The 24,297-nt window shown below is 44.8% G+C and overlaps 1 long non-coding RNA gene across 1 annotated transcript in view; it reads right to left on the bottom strand.

The window, feature by feature from the left end:
• Positions 1-4,523: 4,523 nt before the first annotated feature.
• The window catches only part of LOC144720186 (uncharacterized), a 32,153-nt gene continuing 12,379 nt past the window's right edge, over positions 4,524-24,297 (bottom strand). Inside the window, exon 2 of the long non-coding RNA XR_013585722.1 lies at positions 4,524-5,092. This is a non-coding gene — a long non-coding RNA (uncharacterized LOC144720186). The remainder of the gene's footprint in view (positions 5,093-24,297) is intronic.

The following is a 24,297-nucleotide window of genomic DNA, read 5'->3' as shown; positions in this document are numbered from 1 at the left end:
ATCGGATTCGCTTCTGACTACCGGCGTTTTGTTAGAGATTTTGCCACCATTGTTAAACCACTTCACACCCTCATGGCCAAGGGACAGAGATTTCGGTGGGATAAGGCTGAGGAGGATTCCTTCCTCGCCCTCCGTGCCGCCCTTGCTGAAGCCCCCCCCGCTCGCATATCCCGATTTTACAAGGCCCTTCATATTGGACACAGACGCCAGCGATACGGGCGTCGGGGCAGTCCTTTCCCAGCTTGTCGAGGGCACAAAGAGGGTAGTGGCTTACGGCAGTCAAGTCCTGTCTCCTGGTGAACAGCGCTATTGCATCACGCGCAGGGAGTTACTGGCCATGGTCCATTTCATCCAGCTCTATCGTCCATATTTGTATGGATGGGACTTTGTCGTCCATATGGACCATGCGGCCCTCCAGTACTCCCTGCGCATCGATCAGCCGTCCGGGCAGTTGTCCCGATAGCTCAAACTCCTCCATGGATTTTCATTCACAGTAGTGCAGAGGAAAGACACTCGGCACGTCAATGCTGATGCCTTGTCCCGCTTGCCGCTACATGTCGCGTGCACGTGTGCCTCAGGGGCGTCAAGATGTAAGCCAGTGCAAGAGGGTGCACCCGCGGTGCTGGCGGCGGCCGGGACAACGTGCGATGTAGGCGCTCAGTCGCCACGCGATTCTGTCCTGAATCTTGACCATGATGCGTGAGAGACTCATGCATTGGGAAGGGGAGTTTCAGCGTTATTATTTGGTCGTACCTGCGGTCCTTCGGGGTAAACTTACTAAAGGCATTCATGAGAAATTGATGCATCTGGGTGTTCATAAAACGTTGATGATGCTGAAAAAGGACTTTTACTGGCCCGAAATTGAAGCCGATGTACTCCTCCTGATTAAAGGTTGTGCTGATTGTGTGCGTCGGAAATCTCCTGCCCTGCGACCGCAGATCCCATTACAGTCCATCATTTGTCACGGATGAATGAATTGATGGCCCTTGCAATTTGGGGCCCTTTCCAGTCTCCAAGAGAGAACACAAGTACCTCCTCGTTTGGGGTTGAATATCTAACCCGTTGGCCGATGGTCTGGCCTCTGGTTGACCAATCGGCTGCGTCTATAGCCGACACCTTTTTATATGGCTATGACCTTAATAAGGGGGCCCCTGAGCAACTCCTCATGGATCAGGGCAGGAATTTCTGTTTCAAGTTGCTCCAGGAGGTGTGTGATTCTCTGGGCATGCGGAAGATACGCACCTCACTGTATCATGCACAGACGGATGGGATGGTCGAGTAGTTATACAGGACCCTCACTGCCATGCTATGCCAGCAAGTGACCATGGGCCAGTTGGACTGGGATCTTCACATTGCAGGGGTCCTTGCTGCTTACAGACTAGCTCCTCATGCCTCGATGGGATTCTCACCGTTCTATTTAATATATGGGAGGGAGCCCGAACCCCCGGTGCAGGTTCAGTAGGGATTGTGCCCTTCTCGGAAGGGGTCGGTAGTGCCGAACCCCATGTCGCAAACGCTTGAGCAGATGTGGTTGGCCCGCGAGGCCGCTAGGAGCAACTCAGCCCACAGGCAGGCCGGGAACGAGCGGCTGTGGGGACAGGGAGGGTCGGGGGTGTCTTGGAAAGAGGGGGAAATGGCGTGGTTGCATTTCCCTCAAGTGCCCGTAGGCACGTCCCCAAAACTGTACCGTCCTTGGCAAGGACCAATCGAGGTCATTGAGGTCCGGCGGCCGCAGTGCGTGCATATTCGGTTGGGCCAGCGGCGCTGGTTCGTGCATCCGTCGCGGTTAGAAAGATACGTCTCGCCCGGTACTGTCGCTTAATCTTCACGTCCCTTGCAGCCAATGTCCGATGTGTCCAGCGCGCCGACCGCCACGTCTGAGGAATCGGGACGTGAGGAGAATTGTTCTGTACCACCGACAGGACCGGAGAGGCTAATGGCCACGGACAGAGCAATGAGGACTCCTGCAGCGGACCATTCATCATGCCCGAGTGGAACCGTCTCTACCCACGAGGGCGGTCCTGCCGCACACACTCGCTCGCGATACGTCACTTCTTGTTAATTAGGATGGTTTGTTCACGCCATCACATTTCCTTTGTTACTGTTTATTGTTGTTGTTCGTTGTTCTTCCACGGTCACTGCTTACGATTACATTAGTCATGGGTCGGTCACAACACATATGCGCATGTTTGTATATATTGACAGCTGGGACAGCTGCGTTTTTATTCGTGGGAGGGGGATGATGTAGAGGAGTGAAATACGCGATGCGCACAGGTAACCAAGGGCAACTGAGGGCAAACTTGTGCACGTGTGCAATGTTAGGTTTGCGCAGACAAACTGCCAGTTGTTAAGGGGCAAAGCAGGTGCAATCATGTTCGACCGGGTGTGCACGTTGAGGCCGGAGGGTGTTGCCAGGGAGACAGGAGATGGGGGGCGATGATAAGGTGATTATTGTGACAGCTGGCGCCAGTCAGGTGAGAGCTAAAGAGATGCACGGGAAGTCTCAGATAATTAGCAGAGCGATATAAGGCTGTGTGCGTGAGCAAAGAGGGAGTTGTTGTTGCCGGGGACAAGAGCGAAAACATCTCTCCACTGCCGCTCCAACCATCAACGGGACCTCAACCCTCACGCGTCGCCGGGCAGGTATTGGCTGATCCCCCCGCCCGGGACAGACGGGTGAGCGGGTCTGAGGGAGTGTAGGTGAGGGGAACGGTGGAGATGTAGAGTTGCTGGGTGCGAAACTGCTGTGCGCGAAGCTGCTGTGTGCGGAGACGCTGTGTGCGGAGACGCTGTGTGCGAAGCTGCTGTGTGCGGAAATGCTGTGTACGGAGATGCTGTATGCGAAGACGCTGTGTGCGGAGATGCTGTGTGCGACCACGCTGTGTGCGGAGACGCTGTGTACGGAGTCGCTGAGAGCAGGATAAGTGAGGTGCAAAGTAGATAGGAGTGGGGAGAAGTTGGACATAAATTACCGTACAGATAGTTATAGGAGTGCCTACAACTAGTGAAATAATAGGTGAATAAAGTGTAAGCAGGTGACTTGTTACGTGTCGGTGCGAGTAATATTTAAGCACACTACACATTTTTCGTGAATAACGCGCGAGGTAACACTGGAGTGGCGTGGCAGCAATTAGGGGGCGAAGCATAGATTGAGTGGGCGCATTTGGGGATGAGCAGGTGTGAGCATTAGGGCATGGTGTAGGCGCCAGAGAGGCGGGAGATGGAGGGATAATTGGGAGATGCCGTGGAGGCGGTAGCTTAATGAGGGGTAAGTGAGGACTCCAAATGAGAAGGGATATATAAGGGAGTGTGCGGAGCAACACGGGGTTGGTGCTCAAGAGGTGAAAAACACAAGAGTCGGGGATAAGACGCCAGGGACCTCGCCCTCCTCACCTCGTCCTCCCCAGCAGTGTTGGCTGATCTCCTGCTGGGGGCACGGACGAGGGCGGAGGTGTGAGGGAAGCAGGACAGGATAGTAGAGTATAGAGTGAAAGAGAGAGTGGGGGACACAGGGTGGTTACCGTGCACTTTGTGCGCGGTGGTGAGTAGGGGGAAGTCGGAAAGTTCGGAACAAGGGTGTGTGTGTTAGTGTAAGTGAGGAGCATCCACACTGGATGCAAGGTAAATAAAGTGACACAGGTGAAAAGTTAAGAGTGTCCGTGTGAGTACAACACCACACATTCACCACGTTATATCCAACAAACTGGACTCCGACTTGGTCTGAAAAAGTAACCGCAATAGCTGTAATGTAACTATATTGAAATACCTCGAAGTAGCAAGTGTAGAAGGGACAACAACAGTGGAAAGCTCCGATGATAGCAGGACAACTGCGTGGACGAGTGTGGCTGTGAGCAACAGTTTGTACATGCAAAGTCCTTTCAGCAGTGGATATATATTACTACTAGTGATTATGATGATAGATAACATTCAAGTTCCATCAAATTAGAAAATATTAATTTTACAAACAAAATAAGTGTATGAATATACACAAATGTTTATATTTGTAAATAGTATCAGTCTGCAGGTCCTTGGAACGTTACCGTCCCTCCCTCCACCCCAGCCAGAAAACATGTATGGCTAATACATTACACTGTAAAGTAGCATAGCCTATTCGGGGTTAAGGTGGGTGAGGGGAAGGCATGACGTCAGCACGCAGATTGGGGGTGGCATTCAAGGCAGCCAGATGTCCAGGCAGGAAGCCAGCCAGCAAAACTTGTTTTTAAAAAATACAGGCAGACCTCGCTTAGCGTGACCCAGTATAATGCTGATTCGTCATAGCGCTCTTTGTCCTGGAGAAACATTTTACTAAAAAAAATTCAAATAAAAACACCTATATCGCACTTACAAGTGGGAACATGCAGCGGTGGCCGAGAAAATGTCCCCGCCCCCATCATTCGCTCAGCCAATGAGAGCGACGCACAGCTCTAAGCCAACCAGACCCCACCCCCCACGATTTGATTATCATTATTCGTGGCCACGATTTCTTTTTTTTAATCCATGTCTTTTTTTTTCAATGTTATTACAGTGCATTTAGCCAGGTGGGGACTCACGAGACCAGGATAGAGTCTCAGGCTCCACCTAAAATAAACCTAACCACAGAAATTTTGGCTGAGGGCATCACTAAAACTCGGATTGGGAGCGCAGTAGAGTACAGTAGAATGCACTTGTGAGTACAGCACGTAATGCTGATGGAATAATACTTTTTATATTCATGAAATGTAGTTTAACATCTGTATTATTAGCGCTATTACTGATACCCCAATGAAGCCCTTAATATATTGCTTATACGAAAGATATAACGCTGTCGGGAACGCATCCCCATGTGTACAATGGTATAATGACCCCTTTGAGCACTGATTTGATAAGCGCTCACTTCTCCAAGAATGCATCTTGAGCGCTGAGCGAGGTCTGCCTGTCGAATATGATCAATTTTTGTACTTCTGCTTTAGATACACATTGCTGAGCCCATTTTTTTCTTGCATTGTAATCGTGAAATGCTTAGTAAAATAGTTACGTTTCTGATGTCAAGGATTCAGCCGACTCTCCAGTAGGCTTGCAAGAGTGATGGTAACTTGTCACGCTATCGTCCTGGCTGCAACACATGGAAAGGGATCAGAAGTAAAAAAAAAATTAAACATAACATGACAAAACAGTATCATATACTTTATACCTACTGGGATTGCATACTTTTTTAAACATATATGACTTTTTGAAATAAAATATTCTGGTTTCTGGTCTGAAACAATACTCTTGAGATGCTGGCCTTGAGCCTCAGTTATCTACTGATGGCAGTACGAACCAAGAAGATGAATCCCTGCAGTCACGAAAGCTTTAAATCGAAATAATATTTTCAGTTATTATTTGTTATTATTTGTATTGCTTCACCATGCTATGTATGAACCTGAAGTTTACCGGCAATAGCACTAAGGTATCTTGAAGAAAACTTGTGCTGAGCAAAACTATACTTCTGGGAATTCTTACAGCAAACTCCTGGTATCATCCCCATCCTAAACGTTCGTGGATACTTTAAACAAATTGTCAAGCAATCACAGTATATGGCGTAAATGGCAACAAATCGCGATCCAACAATCCGCGAAGCCTTACAATGCACGGATTTGCTGGCGGTTTGTGAGCACTCTCAGTAATCCGCGCCACAAAACGCGACCTCTAGAAGCGGGCTGGTCTCACATGGAACCGCAGTCGCGGAGCTGCGGGGAAACCACGAAGGTGAGAGATGTGTATGTCGCAATCCGTGCCACTTTCTTGTAACAATGACAAATATATGACTACACACTTTATGCTATGTAGCATATACAGTTATACCTCTCAAAACTGGACTTGGGTATGCCAGAATAGATTGCAGAAAAAGAGTAAAACGAATCAGAAAATTAAATGTAAATAGGTCATCCCTCGCCAACCGCGGGGATTTCGTTCCTGGAAATGCCCCTGTAAGCGAAATCTGCGGTTAGTGAACTACAGCGCCTATGGTAAATAGAGGGTTAGGGGAACCACGGCCATGGTCAGAGCCGTCACGGCTTAACTAACTTGCCTGTTTAGTCACAAAACACCAAATAAAATACAATACACTAGACAATAACATAATAAAATATAAATTAACATTACATTAACTTTACATACCTTTAATATTAACGATGATGATAATGAGATGATGGAGGAAGGGGGTGGTTAGTAGGAGGAGGGGCTCAGAGCCCACCCTCCCCCTCTTCCTCCCGGGGGTCATCATTGGCAGGCGTGGAGGCGCAATAAAAGCGGACTGCGACTAAAGCGCCGATACCGCTGATATTAGCCAATCAAATGAAGGGGGCGAGTCACATCATTACTCAATCCATAGATCGATTGGTAAGGAATCGACACAGCGATTAACTCGCAAATTACGATTAACCCGGTATTGTATTTTTTATGTTTTTTTTTAATATGAATCGACTGAGCGGAATCGATACATTTAATCTCGATACACGGTCCGCAGTGCCATATATAGGCAAATACACGCCCCTTCGGTCAAAGCCACGCCCACTTCCATATATGGGCAAATCTCTGATTGTTGATTTTGTCGGGTGTACGATTTTATCCTATTACAGCGCTACGATACAATAAACACGAACTGCAATGGAATCACCGATCATGCAGATATTAGCCAATCAAAAAAAGGGGTGTGTCACGTGAAAATTGAATTACTCGATCTATGGATCGATTGACAATGAATATACGTAGCGATTAACCTGCAAAATATTAACAGATTTTGATAAACCTGGTATGTTTAATATTTCGAAAATTGCTCGGTAAGCGAACGCCCGTTAAACTATCGTTGTTTTCCCATTGACTCCCTCCCACCCCCATGTTATAAGCGGAGATACGTTTCAGCCCCAAAATGGTCCACTCCTGAACAACTTTATTTAAGATGAGATAAACAAATTACTGTATAATTTTGAAATAAAGTAATGAAACGTCAAATGTTACACTTACCACACATAAAGAACCACAAAGTACCAGACAAAGAAACTGGCAAAAAGTCAAGTAAGCATAGAGTTGATTTGCAACTAAAAATATATGTACGTAAACATACTGGGCGTGCAGCGTCGTGACGAGTGGCAGGCTGCTGATGCTCCTCAATGGACTCAGAGAGAGGGTGGACTCGGACGGCTCGTCATGATATCGCTCTCGTGGTTCCAAATTTAAACTTTACAAAGGCTAGCTGTAAATTATTTTTAAGTACATATTGCCACTGAGTAGATTATATCGATTTTGGGGGGGGAAATAAACATACTAACCATAAATACGTTTCAATTATTTGTTTTCTTTCATATACACTACTGCGGTTAATTAATCTTCTTCATAATTTATTGCATTGTAAAAAAGGTAGACCTTCAAAGTAACTTTGTAAATACTCTGCAGTGCTGTAAGAAGACTCCGCTATGTCCAATCAACGGATTAAATCAATTTATAAAACCACTTTGCCAAGCATTGTTACATTATCATAAGAGTATTAATGAGTAACGCAGGATGGCTATGTGGTTGTGAGTGACTCAGATTAGACTTTACAGTCGTGATTGATTAATAGTTTTGACACGTAAATGTAAAATTGGAAATATACTGTAGTTAATTGTGATTCAGTCCTAAGGAAAGCCATCGATGCTAATTACAGTACGTGGAAAATTAAATTAAGTAATGTCGCCATTTTATTATTTGCAAAATCCCAGATGCCCTCGTAAAACTAGAATGGTTCTCCTCACACTAGTCCAGATTTCAGAGGTGTTACTATATGTCTTCAACAATATAAACACAGCAAGTGATCAAAATGCTTGCGCAATGCATGGGAGTTGCACTAAAACATAGCCAAACAGAGAGCAAAGCATATACAGAAAAATCAAAGACCATTAACAGGGCAGCAGGTATCTGATTTTAGCTTACTCTAAGCAACAAATTAAATACCCTAGAGGATTAACATGATGAAATGGATATTTCCACTTTCAAATATGTATTCATTAGCATTGTACTGTAATGGATAAAGTTTGTGGGGAATAATAGCCATTTTCTGTACTTTTGAGGCATAAGCAATTAGGAAATAACACTACCCAGGAACCAAAAAAATGTTGTTACATTAATTATTTGCAAGTGGGGAAAATATTTACAAATCAAAAAAATTGTCTGAAACCACAAACGACATGAAGGAAAAGAGAGTGATACAAATATGAATGTGAGATGTGAAAGATTCAATACACAATATTGGTAAAACAACGTATACTTAGAGAAAGAATGCGAAAATAAATGACAGAGCACAACGCAAAATGATTGTAGACGTCAAAGCAAGAAATGAGAGCAAGAAAGCAGTAAAAAGGTAGACCATTGGCAATTCGCCCTGAGGGTAATACAGTGTATGAAACCATAATTCATGACAGAGATGGGAGTCTTAAAGGTAAATGGCATTACTTTATGCAAATCAAGAAGAAGAAAAAAATCACATCCCAATTTCTCAAAAGAAAAGGAAGTTCCAGCTGCGTCACATTTGAAGCTCTGGCTTCGCAGTAAGGAATGAGAGAAACCTCTTGGACCCACCAAAAAAACAGGACAACTTGTTCGGGGAGGCCTTCATCCAGCGGTGGATTGATCATTGATGATGACTATGTAACACATCGCACAAATCGGGTTGTCAGAAAATCTAATTATAGTGCCTCCCTATGTTGTACTGCCCATGTGCAGGAATCAACAGATGCGGATTATGTATAATTATCTTATTTGCATTTGAATTGAAAATATTTGTAAACATACAGATACAAACTGTGGGGAGGATCAAGTGCAACATTTTCAGAGCCAATGCTCTGAACAATAATAGGTTGTATGTTACTTTCCCTAATTATACCTCTGGGGAAATAATAAACGTTGGAGTGTAATTGATTCGTGATTAAAACATGACATTGGATCAGACCCCACAGTTTATCACCATTTTAGGATCAAGAGTAAACCTGGAAGAGTAGCATGTGAAAGTTAATTATTTGAAAATGTTTTTTTCACTCATTCAAATGTATATTCTACGTGACTTACCGAAAGAACCAGATAATATATTCTATTATTGTATATGGCAATATGTTCAGGAGCTAAATGCCAATCTCCAAGGTCTGCTAGCCACGAGAGGGCTTCAGGAGATACTTCATGTAGCTTTGCTATTTCTCTGTTTAAAGAGGGCAGACTACAGTGGTTGTCCACATTTGGGGTTGCATGACCACAATCGCACTGTGGCTTGTCTTTAATATTCCAGTTTTGAGATGGAATGTCGTATGCTGCTGGAGGTGTGATGTTTGGATCTCGAGTGTGGTGTTTATTATGGACGTCCACATTCCATTCTGTTTGCCAGCATTCTTACAAATCTGGGCTAGATTCTAGGATGGTGACAGCAAAATTCCAGAAGGGAGATTGGAACTTGAGTCTGCGGCGCGGTACATTGTTGAGGTATTGATTGATGGGTAGGTGGTTGTTTCTGCGGATATTGGAAGCAGAATCTCCGCACGAACAGGGAGCCAGGTGAGTGGTGTTGGTTTCAGTCGTGCGGCTGTGATGCGCATTGCATTTTTTAAACTGTGCATCTGGAAGTTGTATGTACAACCTCCCGGACCAGGCTGGAACGCAGTACTAAGCCACTGAATATGTCAGTAATAGGATGTCGGTTCGCAGCACATCAGCTGAGGCACCCCAGGTCATTCCTGAAAGTTTCTATGGCAGGGAAATTCTTGGTTTGGTCTTTTCACATATCTGTTTTATGTGGGGCTTGACGTTCAGTCTTCTATTCATGATAACCCATAGATATCTTGGAGTAGGGTCATAGCACACTTGGCGCCCACAGAAGGACACATCAAGGGTGGCATCTGCTGCGTGTTTGTTCAGGTGGCACGTGCTTGTGGTTTCGGAGGGATTTGGTCAGAGTCTCCAATGACGGAAATATGCCTCCAATAAAGTTAGATCAGCTGTTTACGTTCTGGCAGTGTTCTCAAGGTGTGTGCCCTGTGCAGCAAGGGCTATTTCACCTGCATACATGAACATGTGAGATGGTGTACATGGCAGGTCACTAACATATAAAGGCAGACCTCGCTGAACGCAGGGATTATGGTCCAGAAAAATGCCGTGTTGAGCAAAACCACATTCAACAAATCATAAACCTTATCGGAAAAATAGGGTTGCCGTTCCTGGGTCAGAAATTATCAGCCCCTCCCCCTGTTGAATTCTACACGATTTCACATACTAATTATTGTACTAAAAGATGCCAAGTCGCTCTCCATTTCTTGTGTGTACTCTCTTTAGTTTACAATTTCAATTCAACACGAAAACCCCGTCTCCATTATTATTCCCGCACTATGGCACTCACGTCCAACCTTTCGCCCCTAATACTGAATTCCCAGCTCGATGCTCGCCCCTAACACTATCACTTGAACGTGAACGGATCCCCATTGAGGCATCCAGAGGACTGTCCTCAACGACTGGACGGCTAAATGCGTGTGGCAATGTGTGAACTTGTCGTTGTGCGTCCCGAGTGTGTTATATTATCAAACACAAAAAACATATGTAGTGACATAATAAGGGAGGGGCTGCTGGGGGCTCTGGGACCATGGGCGGGAAAGGCGCTTAAGCCTTTTGGCGCCAGGCGCTGGGTTCCCAGGCGGAGCAGACGCTTAAGCCTCTTGGCGCCAGGCGTTGGGTTCCCGGGTGGCCCAGGCGTTTAAGCCGCTTGGCACCACCAAAGGGGGGGGGGGGGGCTGTGTGTGCTCTGTAGGATATCTGGGGGCGCACACGGCCCCACCCCTCGTTGGGGACTAGGCATAAAGGGGAGCTCCCTGGACGATCAGGGCAGTCGTAGCTCAAGACCCAAGACCAGCCATCTGAGGACCCTGGGACGCTGTGAGAGCCAGTGGTGGGACTCTGGAACTCCGGACTCTACGTCCTTGTGAGGGCGAGTTCCAGAGCGTAGCCAGAGTAGTGTATCTAGGCTGTGTACCTAGGCTGTGTACCTAGGCTGTAACAGAGTAGGTGGACTGTTGGACTGTTGGAGTGTTGGAGTGTTGGATCGTAATGTAGAAGTTACCTCTACAAGTGTCTCCGGAACCCGTTACACATACACACACAAAAACAAATATGGTAAACTAGCTTTACTACCCGGCTTCGCCCGAGACTTGGATTCTTGTCTTGGATTAATACATGGCCTACGCGGAGGGTTGGGGGGGATGCGTGAAACTTGACATCACAGATGTGACGCCACCGCTCACTTGCCGTGCAAAATATATCCATTATTGCGCCCCCCCCCCCCCCTTAAAAATACAAAAGTCTGTTTTTATACTTTTTGCATTGCGTACAGTCTGGAAGCTTCCCACATGCCAAATGTCAAGTTTGTAGCATGTTGGGAAGTATGCTAAACGATTTAGGCAGCTCGGGAAGGAAATGACGTGTGAGCTGAAAATTGTCGTTTTCCCATACAAATTCCAGACAGTGTCAGCTGTGTAAATTTCATGACGTCAGAGCGCAGTGTTCGAGAGTTTTTTCTGCTTCACACAAACAGATGTGTGTTCTGCTTTATATTTAAGAGCGAGCTGAAAATTGTCGCGTTGACTTATAAAATCGAGACAGCTATGCCGCGCATTTGTGCGGGATACACGGCCTACGCGGAGAGTTGGGGGCGAATGCGTGACGTCAGCAGGCACACTGCGTAACGCTGCTGCATGCGGGTGACATCACAGATGTGACGTCACTGCTCACTTTCCGTGCAAAATATATCCATAATTGCGCCCCCCAAAATACAAAAGTCTATTTTTATACTTTTTACATTGTGTCTAATCTGAAAGCTACCCACATGCCAAATTTCAGGTTTGTTGCATGTCAGGAAGTATGCTAAGCATTTCGAACAAACACACATTCACAAATTTCCCTTTTATATACAGGGTGTTTGAAGATGTTCTTGGTTCTTTCGGTAAAGTCACGTAGAAGGGAAGTAATAAAATAATAAAAATAAAACATAACAAAATAATTCTCACGACGTTTCGGCCACAGCGCAAGCAGCCGTCTTCAGGTCAAAACCAGGTCTGTCGAGGCGACATCGTCTGAATGAAACAGCACCCTGCTAGGAGCATATATTTAAGCTGGGTAGGAAGGGGGGGAAAGGGCGCCTTGACAAAAGAATTTGCATATCAAGAGGAATTTAGCATATTTATGGGAAATGCAGGTATGCGATTAGTACTACTTATGCCCGTGCATTATGCAGGAATAGCAGCATCAACGGGAGGGGGTATGGGAAATGCAGGTATGTGATTAGTACTACTTATGCCCGTGCATTATGCAGGATTAGCAGCATCAAAGGGACGGGATATGGGAAATGCAGGTATGTGATTAGTACTACTTATGCCCGTGCATTATGCAGGATTAGCAGCATCAAAGGGAGGGGATAGGGGTAGCATTAATAAAGGGAAGGAGTGTTAATAGTATGTAGCTGCAGTAACTAAAACCAACACGTAAACAACTAAAGTATAAACTACATAGTATCATCAGTATACTAAATATACTCTACAATAAGCTGAGTTATTAACAGTAAGTAATACATTACAATTCTACGTCGTAAAAATTATATAATATGCTTCCATCTAAACTTTATTCTCTTATATTACACGAGTCTACACCGTTCTATATACTGCCATAGACAAACCCAACATTAAATTACTGTATTACTATACACATTGTAATATTACACTATGTATTATTCTACCCACCCTAATGTATATCAAACTGCTGTATATTTACTATACAATTACGATACTATATATTACTTTGTACATTGTATTAAGCATATAAATTTTATACTATTTGTTATTATACACTGTACCATTGACCGTCGTGTGAAAGATACTAAGAGGAAGCAACGAAATATGTCAATGGGAGAGTAGTTGTAGGAGACTTGCAGCGGAGCAAAGAATCCATTCCCTGCGGAGAATACAATGCCAGTGAGTGGAACGCGGTCTGAAAGTCACCGTAAACGTGAACACAATCAGTTAAGATCCGAATTGGTTTATTACGTCCTTCCAATGATTGCTAAGCCAGAATCCATCTTCTCGGTTGAAATTGTCTCTGTGTTTGTATATGTGGATCGCCTCATGAACGAATCTCTCATGGTAGCCAGATGGCTTGCAGAGAACCTCTGTCTTGGAGAAGTCAATATCATGTGAGCCCACTGAATTGTAACAGTGATCTGCCACGGCTGAGGTGTTTGTCCTACAGTGTTTCAAGTCAGCTTTATGTTTACGGATGCGGTCCGAGACATGTCGTTTGGTTTCTCGAATGTAACTGCTACCACAGAGGCAACTTAGTTTGTAGACGCCAGGGTACTGTATGTCTGGAACCACATCTTTTACAGACAGGACCAGATCACGGATTTTATGTAATGTGTTGAATCGGACCTGGATCTTGTGTTTAATCAGGAATTTGGAGATATTTTTTGTGACCCCAGCAATGTAGGGTAAGGTGATGGTCTTGAAAGGCTCCTCAACAGGATCCTTCTTGATGGTTGGAGTGATGGCTTTGCGGATTGTGTAGTCGGAGTAACCATTAGCCTTAAGAGCTTGGCGTACGTGTTTGAGTTCACTGGCAATGTGTTCCTGGTCGGATATGCATTGGGCTCTATGGTGTAGAGTCTTGATGAGGGAATTCTTCTGGGATGGATGGTGGTGGGAATCCGGTTTTAGGTAAGCATCCGTATGGGTGGCTTTCCTGTAGACAGAGTGACTCATTGAACCATCAGGTCTCCTTTTAATTAGGACATCCAAAAAGGGTAGCTTGCCATCTTTTTCGACTTCCATGGTGAATCTGATGGCTGGGTGTATGGAATTGATGTGGTCGAGAAATTGGTCTAGAGCAGGCCGGCCATGTGGCCAGATGACAAAAGTGTCATCTACGTACCTCTTCCATAAGGTCGGGCGTAGAGTGGCAGTCTGGATAGCGTCAGTCTCAAGTTTCTCCATGAAAACGTTGGCTACAACCGGAGATAGAGGGGAGCCCATTGGGGTGCCCTCAGTTTGCTTGTAAAAAGTTCCATTCCAGGTGAAGTATGTATTGGTTAAGCAGTGTCTCACCAGGGGGGTACCCCAGTATTCAGTCCTTGATGAACCAAGTCTTCAATGATTGCGATGGTGTCAGGTACAGGAACTTTGGTGAATAAGGAAACCACATCAAAACTGACAAGCAGGTCGTCTGGGGACAGGGAAATCCCCTTGATTGTCGATACCAGGTCAGTAGAGTTTAGTACCGCAGAGGTTGGTTTTTCCAGTGAAAGGCCGTAGGATTTCAGACAAAAAACGAGCCAGTTTGTAGGTGGGGGAGTTGATAGTAGAGACAATGGGACGAAGAGGTGTATCTTCTTTATGTATCTTTGGCAAGCCGTATGGTGGCCTGGCTGCAGAATATTTCAACGAGAACTGTTTGGTTTGATCAATTAATGCGGTTGAATCAGAAATTATTTTGTTGGTTTTAGTGACGAGGCTGTTGGTGGGGCCTCTTTTTATATTTATATCGCTGCCATCGTTGAGTAGTTCTTGAATTTTGTTGTTGTATTCTATTTTGTCCATGATGACAGTGGCATTGCCTTTGTCGGCTGAGCGGATGACAATGTCATCCCTCTTTTTTAATTGAGCGAATTAAAAACGCTCATCTTTGCTGATGTTGCTAGCTGGCATCTTAGCGTTTTTGAGGGTTGCAGAGATTTCAGATCTTGCTACGTCTGCAGCAATGTGACTAGTGCCCTTGAGAGCTACATCTACTCGGGCAATTATATCATTAACTGGTATGTGTCTAGGTGTGACTGCAAAGTTTAGTCCTTTAGCTAAAACGGATTTCAGACCTTCAGAAATAGAACTGTTACTGCGATTAATTCCGACTTTGTTAGCGTCTAGCTTTTCAATGTGTGGGTCTGGTCTCTTGTTTGAGAGGCGGTTGAATTTGGAAATCAAGTTGTCCTTACATTTGGTCGACATAGCGGCAGCTGAAGAGGCAGTCATTTTGTCTACATGTTCCCAATCCGATGTGGACATTGTTGCACTCAAAGATAAGTGTGATTTGTAGAGTGTCTTGTCTAACTGATCTAGATCGGTGCGCGTAATTATTTTATCATGTTTTATTTTTATTATTTTATTACTTCCCTTCTACGTGACTTTACCGAAAGAACCAAGAAGATGAATCCCTGTTTGAAGATAATTGACCCAATTTCAAAGCAGTATATTTCACGATGGCAACATGTAACAATTACTAAAAAAATTCCAAACGGTTTTTAGCATTTTATAATTGCTCTATGTGCCCTCCACCTGCTGTACGGACAACATCGAGATGATAGTTGAATTCGTCCCAAACGCCTCTCAATGTGTCTTCTTCTACTGAAGTCACCGCTGCCGTGATTCTGTTTTTGAGGTCTTCCAGATTAGTCACTAATGGTGGCACAGAAACACGGTCTTTGACGTATCCCCACAAAAAAAGTCGCTTTGTGTGATGAAACGCACACTGCACCGCAATGACGGATTCAGTCTTGCTGAATTGCAGAACGCAAAACGCCTAATGTTGCGGGGTTGCCATCTTGCTAATGACTGAGGCTGTTTGTGCGCTGGGAGAGGCATCTAGTGGTAATCATTTGAAACTCTATGCCCTGCCCTTTCAAGTGGTAAGAGTTTCATTATGGGCGGTTCGTGGTTGCAGAGATATAGTGATTTCAAATCGTGTCCATCTTTTTAAAACGCCCTGTATATAGACTAGCTTTACTACCCGGCTTCGCCCGGGACTTGGATTCACGATGCCCGGCCGCCTTTGTCTCCCCAGTGGCGATGTTCACACACCACACCAGTTACTCGTTTGAGGCTGAGTCGACCTAGGGGAGGCCCAGGACCGGTTCAAATAATCATCACCGGTGGTAGCCGTGAGCGGGAATCGAACTCAGGTCGCTTGGGTTCATAGCGCAGCGCGCTAACCACTACACTACCGCTCCCCCCCCCACACACACACACACACGCGCGCATGTGCATAGGTACACATACACGCGCTTGCTGCAGACACACACAACTTTCAGGGTGCGTACGGCAGTAAACGACTCAAATAATAAACCAATGCTGCGCGAAGAACGCCTTAGACCTGCAACACATTTGAATGGCACTTGACTCGCGGAGGGTTGGGGGGGGGATGCGTAACATCAGCTGGCACACTGCGTAACGCTTCTGCATGCGGGTGACATCACAGATGTGACATCACAGCTCACTTGCCATGCAAAATATATCGATTATTGCGCCCCCCCCCCCACCCAAAAAATACAAAAGTCTATTTTTAAACTTTTTTGCATTGTGTACAGTCGGGAAGCTACCCCCATGCCAAATTTCAAGTTTGTTGCATGTTGGGAAGTATGCTAAACATTTCGAACAGACACCCATATTCACACATTTCTATTTTATATATATTGATAAATCGTTCTCACAGTCGATTCATTTACACCTACCAACAGATGGAGCACTCTCACGGCAGTACTTTTCGACACAGAGATGAGAATCTTAGCAGCCTCACTAGGTAAGCCGTGTATAGCCGAAGCATGCGTTCTATAAAGACGCGCTGGGCAAGCTTGTCCTATATACCGTATGTTAAATAGTGAAGGTGCGAGCCTTGAGGGAGGCCATTGTTCATCTTGTGGCTGTTTACCAACGAGGTGCACCCTGAAAGTATGTTTTCTAAGTATCGCATCGATCAGGCGTACAATACATAATCAGCGTCTGATGATTTTGGCCAACTCCAGCAGAAGGCCATGACTCCAAACAGTGTCATAGTATGGCTGTGATTAACGGATGGAGCTAACAGGTACATGGTACTTTTGGGAGGGGGGGGGCTTAATATAGGCAGATGCTTCTCATGACCCAGTACAACCAGGAGTGTTAAACTGTCCTGAGGGACCGTGACAAGGTAGTGTTCTCCGATACATCGGATGTAGCAGGGTTGTGATCAAACGGGAGCTTGTCACAGACTCACAATTGACTGGGGGAGGGACTGCATCTGCATGCTAATGGCTGGGACCACGCAACCTCCGATTGCTGAAATCACGTCAGTGCGTGCATTGTTGGGTGTACTAATGCAGTGCAAGTGGACTCTGGAGCGCCCCCTACTGAACTCTGACCAGGATGACAGCTAAATTTCGATTTAAAGCTTTCGTGACTGCAGGGATTCATCTTCTTGGTTCTTTCGGTAAAGTCACGCAGAAGGGAAGTAATAAAATAATAAAAATTAAACATAATAAAATAATTCTCACGACGTTTCGGCCACAACGCAAGCAGCCGTCCTCAGGTGGAGAACAGGTCCGTCAAGTAGACAGAGTCTAAATCTGTCTACTTGACGGACCTGTCTACTTGACGGACCTGTTCTCCACCTGAGGACGGCTGCTTGCGTTGTGGTCTACTTGACGGACCTGTTCTCCACCTGAGGACGGCTGCTTGCGTTGTGGCCGAAACGTCGTGAGAATTATTTTATTATATTTTATTTTTATTATTTTATTACTTCCCTTCTACGTGACTTTACCGAAAGAACCAAGAAGAGGATGACAGCTGCCAAGTCAAGGGCTTGTTTTGTTTTCTGACAATTACACGAAAAACCATCATGCCCTACAATCCATCCAGCAACAAGGTGTGCTTCCACACCAAGGCGGAGACATTAACCGGGGATTAGGATAAAAAAGTAACCTGCATTCTGTGGCAGAGTGAATGTGTTAAGACTGTGCCGTGCTGTATCGGTGTGTATCAGTGGCGTAGTGTCATCAGCTCAGGGGGTGTGGCAATCGGTCAGATGGGTCCCCAATATTTGATTCGTCTCGCACGGTCACACCTAGGCTATTAGATACCGCGGCTCCTTTTGCCATAATCCCGTCGTCGTTACGCTCACAGTCTCAAACATTTAACGTTGTAGGGGCGCTCAGTCTGCACACAATACAGCTACTACAGCTCTGCAGTAGTACCTCTTTGCATTATTACCTTATTGTTCTAATAAAATTAAACTAAAACATGCAACGTAAATGAAAGCATTTCCAGACAAATACATGTTAACAGCGTTTAAAATAAGTTTTTGTTCTCTTACACTGTTGTTGTAAACATATCTCATGGTGTAGATTTGAAGCTTTCGTGACTGCAAGGAATCATCTTCCCAGGTTTTTTCGGTAAAGTCACGTAGAAAGTATCATGTGTATCAGACCCCCCCCCTCCCCCTCTCTCTCCATTGTGTTGGCGTGTGCAGTAATTGGCCGCTTGCGCACAAGCGCTTCCACGTCCGTCGCCCACCCTTTTGGCCTCGCCCCCCCCCGCCCCCCCCTCCCTCCCGATACGTTCCATTCATTGGCTACCATAGTCTGATGAGCTCCCCCTAAGTTTGTACCCATCATCATTTTCGTTCTTTTGTCTATCATGTGTATTAGACCGCCCCTCCTCCTCTCTGCCCATTGTGTTGGCGGGTGCAGTGGCTGGCCGCTTACGCACAATCGCTCCATTGTATTGGCGTGTGCAGTAATTGGCCGCTTGCGCACAAGCGCTTCCACGTCCATCGCCCACCCTTTTGGCCTCGCCCCCCCTCCCTCCCGATACGTTCCTTTCATTGGCTACCATAGTCTGATGAGCTCCCCCCTCCCTCTCCCTCCCCCCTCAACTCGCTTTTAAGGGATTACATCTTGAATCATTGCCTCACTTGATACAGCTAATCTGGCTGTGACGGTCCCACCTGATGACGGAGACTTGTGTTGCCTCCGAAACGTCGTGAATTTTGTTTTTATTTTATTTTACTTTCTACGTGACTTTACCGAAAAAACCTGGGAAGATATCTCATGGTGGTTGTCACGGGGGCTTCAACTCGTAACTTTGGTACACCGCGGGGAGGGGGGCAAAGCACCTCCTGCCTGCCCCACGCTCGTCACGCTACCGGTGTGTGTGTGTGTGTGAATTGTTGTCTTATTCGTTCCAATAGAAGAAATACTCGACACTGTTACTTGGAGTTAATATGTTGCGTTATTGGTTGTTTGGGTGTACGCAAAACGAGTGAAAAATAACTTCTGCCGAGTATTTATTCTCTTCACACGCATAACACCACCCCGCCAAGCCCACGATGCAAGCTACTCAGCTTTGATAGCTGCAAAGAGAAGGTTCGAGTGAGTACTTTTTTCGAAAACTGAACTTCATAATGAAAGCAACAACATACCAATGTGCATAAAGAAGAGCATATTTTATCGGTGTATATTACCTGCTCTCACGTATCCATTACAAGTATGGACATTGACAAAGCAAATTGAATACAAAAGCTAAAATGTGATGGAAAACGCTTTGAGCCGTCATTTGTTTGGAATTACACTGAGAGACAGGAAGCGGAATTCGTCGATCATTCACAGGTGTATTGTGCATGACACATTGATAGAAAGGATGTATGGTGGTCCAGTAACAATATTGTGTTGTGTCGGCCAAAGAAGGGAACACCGAGAGCAATGGTTCTTAACCTGGGGTGCACGCACCCACTAGGGGTGCGAGATGCCCCTTCTGGTGGTGCGAGACATGGCCAGATTATTTTATAAGGTAACTCATCGAAAACGCAAACGGAGCACGGACACGTAAGTATAAATTGCTTTATTTCATCAAACCACATGTATTTATTAACATTTTCTTCCTGATGACGATTGCTTGTGTTGCGATCGAAACGTCGCAGTTTTTTGTTAATTTTTTTGTTCTACGTGACTGAATGAACCAAAGAATATAACATTATACATGTTTAACGACTGAGAACCAAAGGGGTGCAAGGCTGCAGTAAAGGTTAAGAACCACTGACCTAGAAGATGTCCACTGCAGAGATGGGACACTTACATCAAATTATAGAAATGTCTTATCCATGACGCTACTCTTATATATTTTAATTGCACTATTTTCAGTTTCTCCCTCATACAATCCTTGCGTGAATTGAATTCCTCATTGTTGTCAATGGCTTACTTTTACAAAGAGAAAACATATCGCAAAGCCTAGTTTTAGAAAACTGTACATTACATCATATTTTCACATCTTCGCACGCGTTTGCGGGCTTAGAAAAGTGTATTTTAGACATCTTTCAACACGTGATGAATGTAAAAAAAATTATCACAACTTTCTCTTTAAAGATTGACAGCTCTTTGTGTTTGCTTCGCCCAGTTAAACAAAAAGCATGTTAACTTTAAATTCTGCTGAAGTGGAACAAACATCTGTAAGTCAAGGGGGTGTTGTATTTCAGAAAGACGAATTACGTCTCCTTGAAAGTCTACACTGTTATCTTGTGCTTTTTAAGTGGTGTATTTATGGGTTACTATGCGATTGGCTTTATGTGATGCATACTCAGCAGCTATAAGTTATTCTTGGCAGCAACAGCTGCGATTCCTGCCTGTCACCAGTCACTCTGTGATTCACAGGCCATTCCTCCACTAGCCAGAAAATAGCATGGTGTCATAAGAAAGATTTCAAGGACAAATGCAGGTATGGCACCAGGTTTTTTCCGTGATCGCAACAAACCCATTTTTGGGTCCCCTTTGGGGATATTTGCCTCCTCTCCTTGTGTGGGCACCTAACTACGATCTGACAGGTTGCAATAAGATAATCCTGGCTGCGAGCTTCAGTCTTTAGCGACTCTGCAAGAGTGGTGGCCCATTGAGAATTGTCTCAAAAAGGAGGTGATAGTCTATGTGTGTCAATGTTTCACGAATACAATATCATCATTCAGTATAATACACACTTGACATTCTTTGCATTTTCCATTTTCTTCATTAATGTCAGTGTTTCTCATCCAAGTCATCGCAAGAAATACGCATTCACTTTGCTTTATACAGACTACTGGACCGTACATATTTTGTTCCTTGATGGGACCTTTCTTGACAGTATCAAAATATAAGAATTGGTTTTACCCTTTCTGGAAATAAAACAGGTGTTAAGATGTTAAAACACCAAACATAAACCTTTTGCAAGAAATCATGTTTGCATTAAAAACAATTCTTATATTTTGATACTGGCACGAAAAGTCCTATGATGTAGCTGCTCATACCGAGCTGTAAATGCCCTGAGTGCATTGCCTTTGTGCTGTTCACCTTTTGCATTCTCTGGTCTAGCACTGTTTGATACTCCGATCTAAAGAAGGCTGTCTCTGATGTGGACCAATCCGCTTCAAAGACAATGCATATATTACCAGAGCATGTTTTGTTTTCATGTTCACCACAAGTATGTGTGGTTAATGCAGACATGATTCCTTGCAAAATGTTTCTGTTTGGTGTTTTAACATCTTAACACCTGTTTTATTTCCAGAAAGGGTAAAACCAATTCTTGTATTTTGTTCCTTGTTAGCTACAGTTTTGAGAAGGACCATAAGCAGTAAGTCTTCACCCAAACATCGATTGTTGCCTCGATTAATTATTCTGCCTCATACGTGTTATCAAACCACGTGGGGCATCCAGGCAAGGATGTAAAGTATCTCCTTTGGCTGATCATCATTAAGACAAGACAATAAATAATGGAATTGGAATAATCAGCAAATGCAAATTAAACTACGAAAACTCAAGACACTTGTCAACAACCCTGCCTTAAAACGAAAAACAATAAAGAATCGTTTGGACTATGGCCCTTCTTCACCGTACATCACAATTAGAGTTGTATATTGTCTTTTCTCGTGCTATGAAGAAGGACTATGACCCAAAATGTTGCCTATTATTATACATTGTATTATTTTAAGGCAGCACTGTTGACTTTTGTTAACTGTGCACCAACATCACCAAAATAATGTGCAAATTATTTCACTTTAAATAATCATGTCAGCAGACAAGCCGCTGTGCCATCAAATTGCAGCACTGCACGGTTACTGTGGGTGAATGTTACTCGGAGTATACGGTTGTCTCTTCACTCGTTTAAATATAGCAGTCGAATTGCAGGTCACTTGGGGTGTGAGCAATGAGTGACTCGGGCGCATACTGATTGGCTACTGGCAGAAGAATCGTGGCCTGTGTGTCCGTTGACTCTCACGAGCACTGCGCGGAGTACCTTGACTCCATCTCGTGGAGCCATCAACTGGACTTCAAACATAAGACGTCGATTTATGATGGCTACAGCACGCACATTTCATCCATAGGAATGAATAATGTTAATTTATACATGGAACAAAACAAGTTATTTGACATTACTCTTTTAAAGTTCTGTAATTCATGATACCCTAGATTGAAATCAGTGTACTGTATGTAATGCACATCGGTAATTTCTGTACTGTTATCTCAATACCGTTTAGGGCGCCATGATGGTGATACGTTAACTAGCTCGGCTGGTATTCAGGAGGTCGTGGGTTCGATCCCGACCCTGACATCTGTATATTTGGAGTTTTAATGTTCTCCCCCGTGGTTGCGTGGATTTTTCTCCGGGTCCTCTGGTTTTCCCCTCCATATTTAGAAACACGCGTTTAGAATATGTGGCTGCTATAAGTCGCCACATGATGTGTGGCCATATTACTTCTAAAAAAGGGCTAAATAGCTTAGTCGGTCATATTTGGTAAAATATTTAAAACAGATGGTCACTGCTGACAACCCACAGTATTTACTGTACATTTTAACGTATTTGCTGTATAAACAGTAAATTAAAAAATATTTTTATTAGTCCTCTGAATTTAATGAAATCAGAATCTACTAAGACCTGCTGCTTGTATTATTATTATTGATGTAGCAAGCCCTAAACAAGTAATGCCAAGATGCCGGAAGCAATTACAAGCAACTGCTCGCTGCTTGTGAAGTGTCATCCTAATGGAGCAATACGAGTGAGCTCGGTATTTTGTTTAGTAAGATATTCAGCTCTGTATGGTGTAGTAGCAAACTTAAAGCCCGCGAGGACATTTCTCTGGTCAGTTAAAAGTGTTGTTCCCATGCTGCATGTGTAACCGTTGGCATCTAACCTATATAATTCATTTTTTGTCTGTCTGACTGTCTGTCTGTCCGTCCGTCTGTCCGTCTGCGTACGCTCCCTTGCGGGGGATGTAGCTCTCGGACTGTGGGGTTCGCCGAGATTAAATTTTGCAGGTGGGCACGCCCCCGGCCCCGCGGTAAACTTAGGCATTTCTGATTTTTCGTCTCTAAACTTTAGATCGGACCGATTATCGATTTAGTGCGATGTCTCTTTATTTATTTATTTAAATCTTTATTTATTTATTTAATATCGCCCACCGGCGCGGACCACGGCGGTTGCCCCTGGCAACGGGTAGCAACAACTTCGCTGTGGGGTGGACGCCATTTTTAATTCCCGTTAAAAATATGCGCACGCATTAACACGCGACTCTGAGGTAAATTCATCAAAGTTTCACGTCCTCTTCACTCCCCCCCCCCACCCCAATGTGTGCAATTACTATTATAGGGTCGGTAGATAATAAAATTATAGCGATTAGACAGTATTATTGTGGGGGGGGGAGGGTGGGTAACGGCCCCAGTACCCAGCCTCAGCCGGTTGGGCAATCTAGGCGAGGCCGGAGGCTCTGCACGGTACTAGGCCTCGACACGCAACTCTGTCAGGCGACGACTTTGTGGTATAAACTCGATATACCCAGCGTTGCCCGGGGGAAAATACATTTAAAATCTTCTGAAAACTTTAAAACATTACATCCCAATGAAAATACAACTGTGTAATTAAAACTCTAAACCCGACCGCGCCAAGAATCGATTCTATGAATCGCGAAAAGGAATCGAAGGTTGTAGATTCATTTAGAATCGCCTTAATTCCGTTTAATATAAGTTGGTTATAGAGTTGATATAAACTGCTACGAATGGGAAATATCCGGTGTTGACCGGGGCTAAAATATAATTAAAAACTCCTGAAAACTTTAAAACATAACATAACAATGAAAATAAAACTCTGTAATTAAAAATGGAAACCTCCTATGCGCCAGGAATCGATTCTTTGAATCGCGCAAAGGAATCATCGAAGGTTGTAGATTCCTTTAGGATCGCCCTTTGAGGGAGAGTGGTGAGGGAGAGTGGTGAGGGAGAGTGGTGAGGGTGAGGGTGAGTGGTGAGTGGTGAGTGAGTGGTGATTGGTGAGGGTGAGGGTGAGTGGGGAGGGTGAGTGGCGGTTGTTAGTGGTGATTAGTGAGGGGTGAGTGGTGAGGGTGAGCGTGAGTGGTGAGGGTGAGGTTGAGTGGTGAGCAGTGAGGGTGAGTGGTGATTGGTGAGGGTGTGATTGGTGAGGATGAGTGGTGAGGGAGAGTGGTGAGGGAGAGTGGTGAGGGAGAGTG

Source organism: Lampetra planeri, chromosome 8, assembly GCF_965212315.1.
Source record: "Lampetra planeri chromosome 8, kcLamPlan1.2.h2, whole genome shotgun sequence".
NCBI lineage: Eukaryota > Metazoa > Chordata > Hyperoartia > Petromyzontiformes > Petromyzontidae > Lampetra > Lampetra planeri.
The sequence above is the reverse complement of the archived record's forward strand: the minus strand, read 5'-3'. Positions and strand labels throughout refer to the sequence as shown.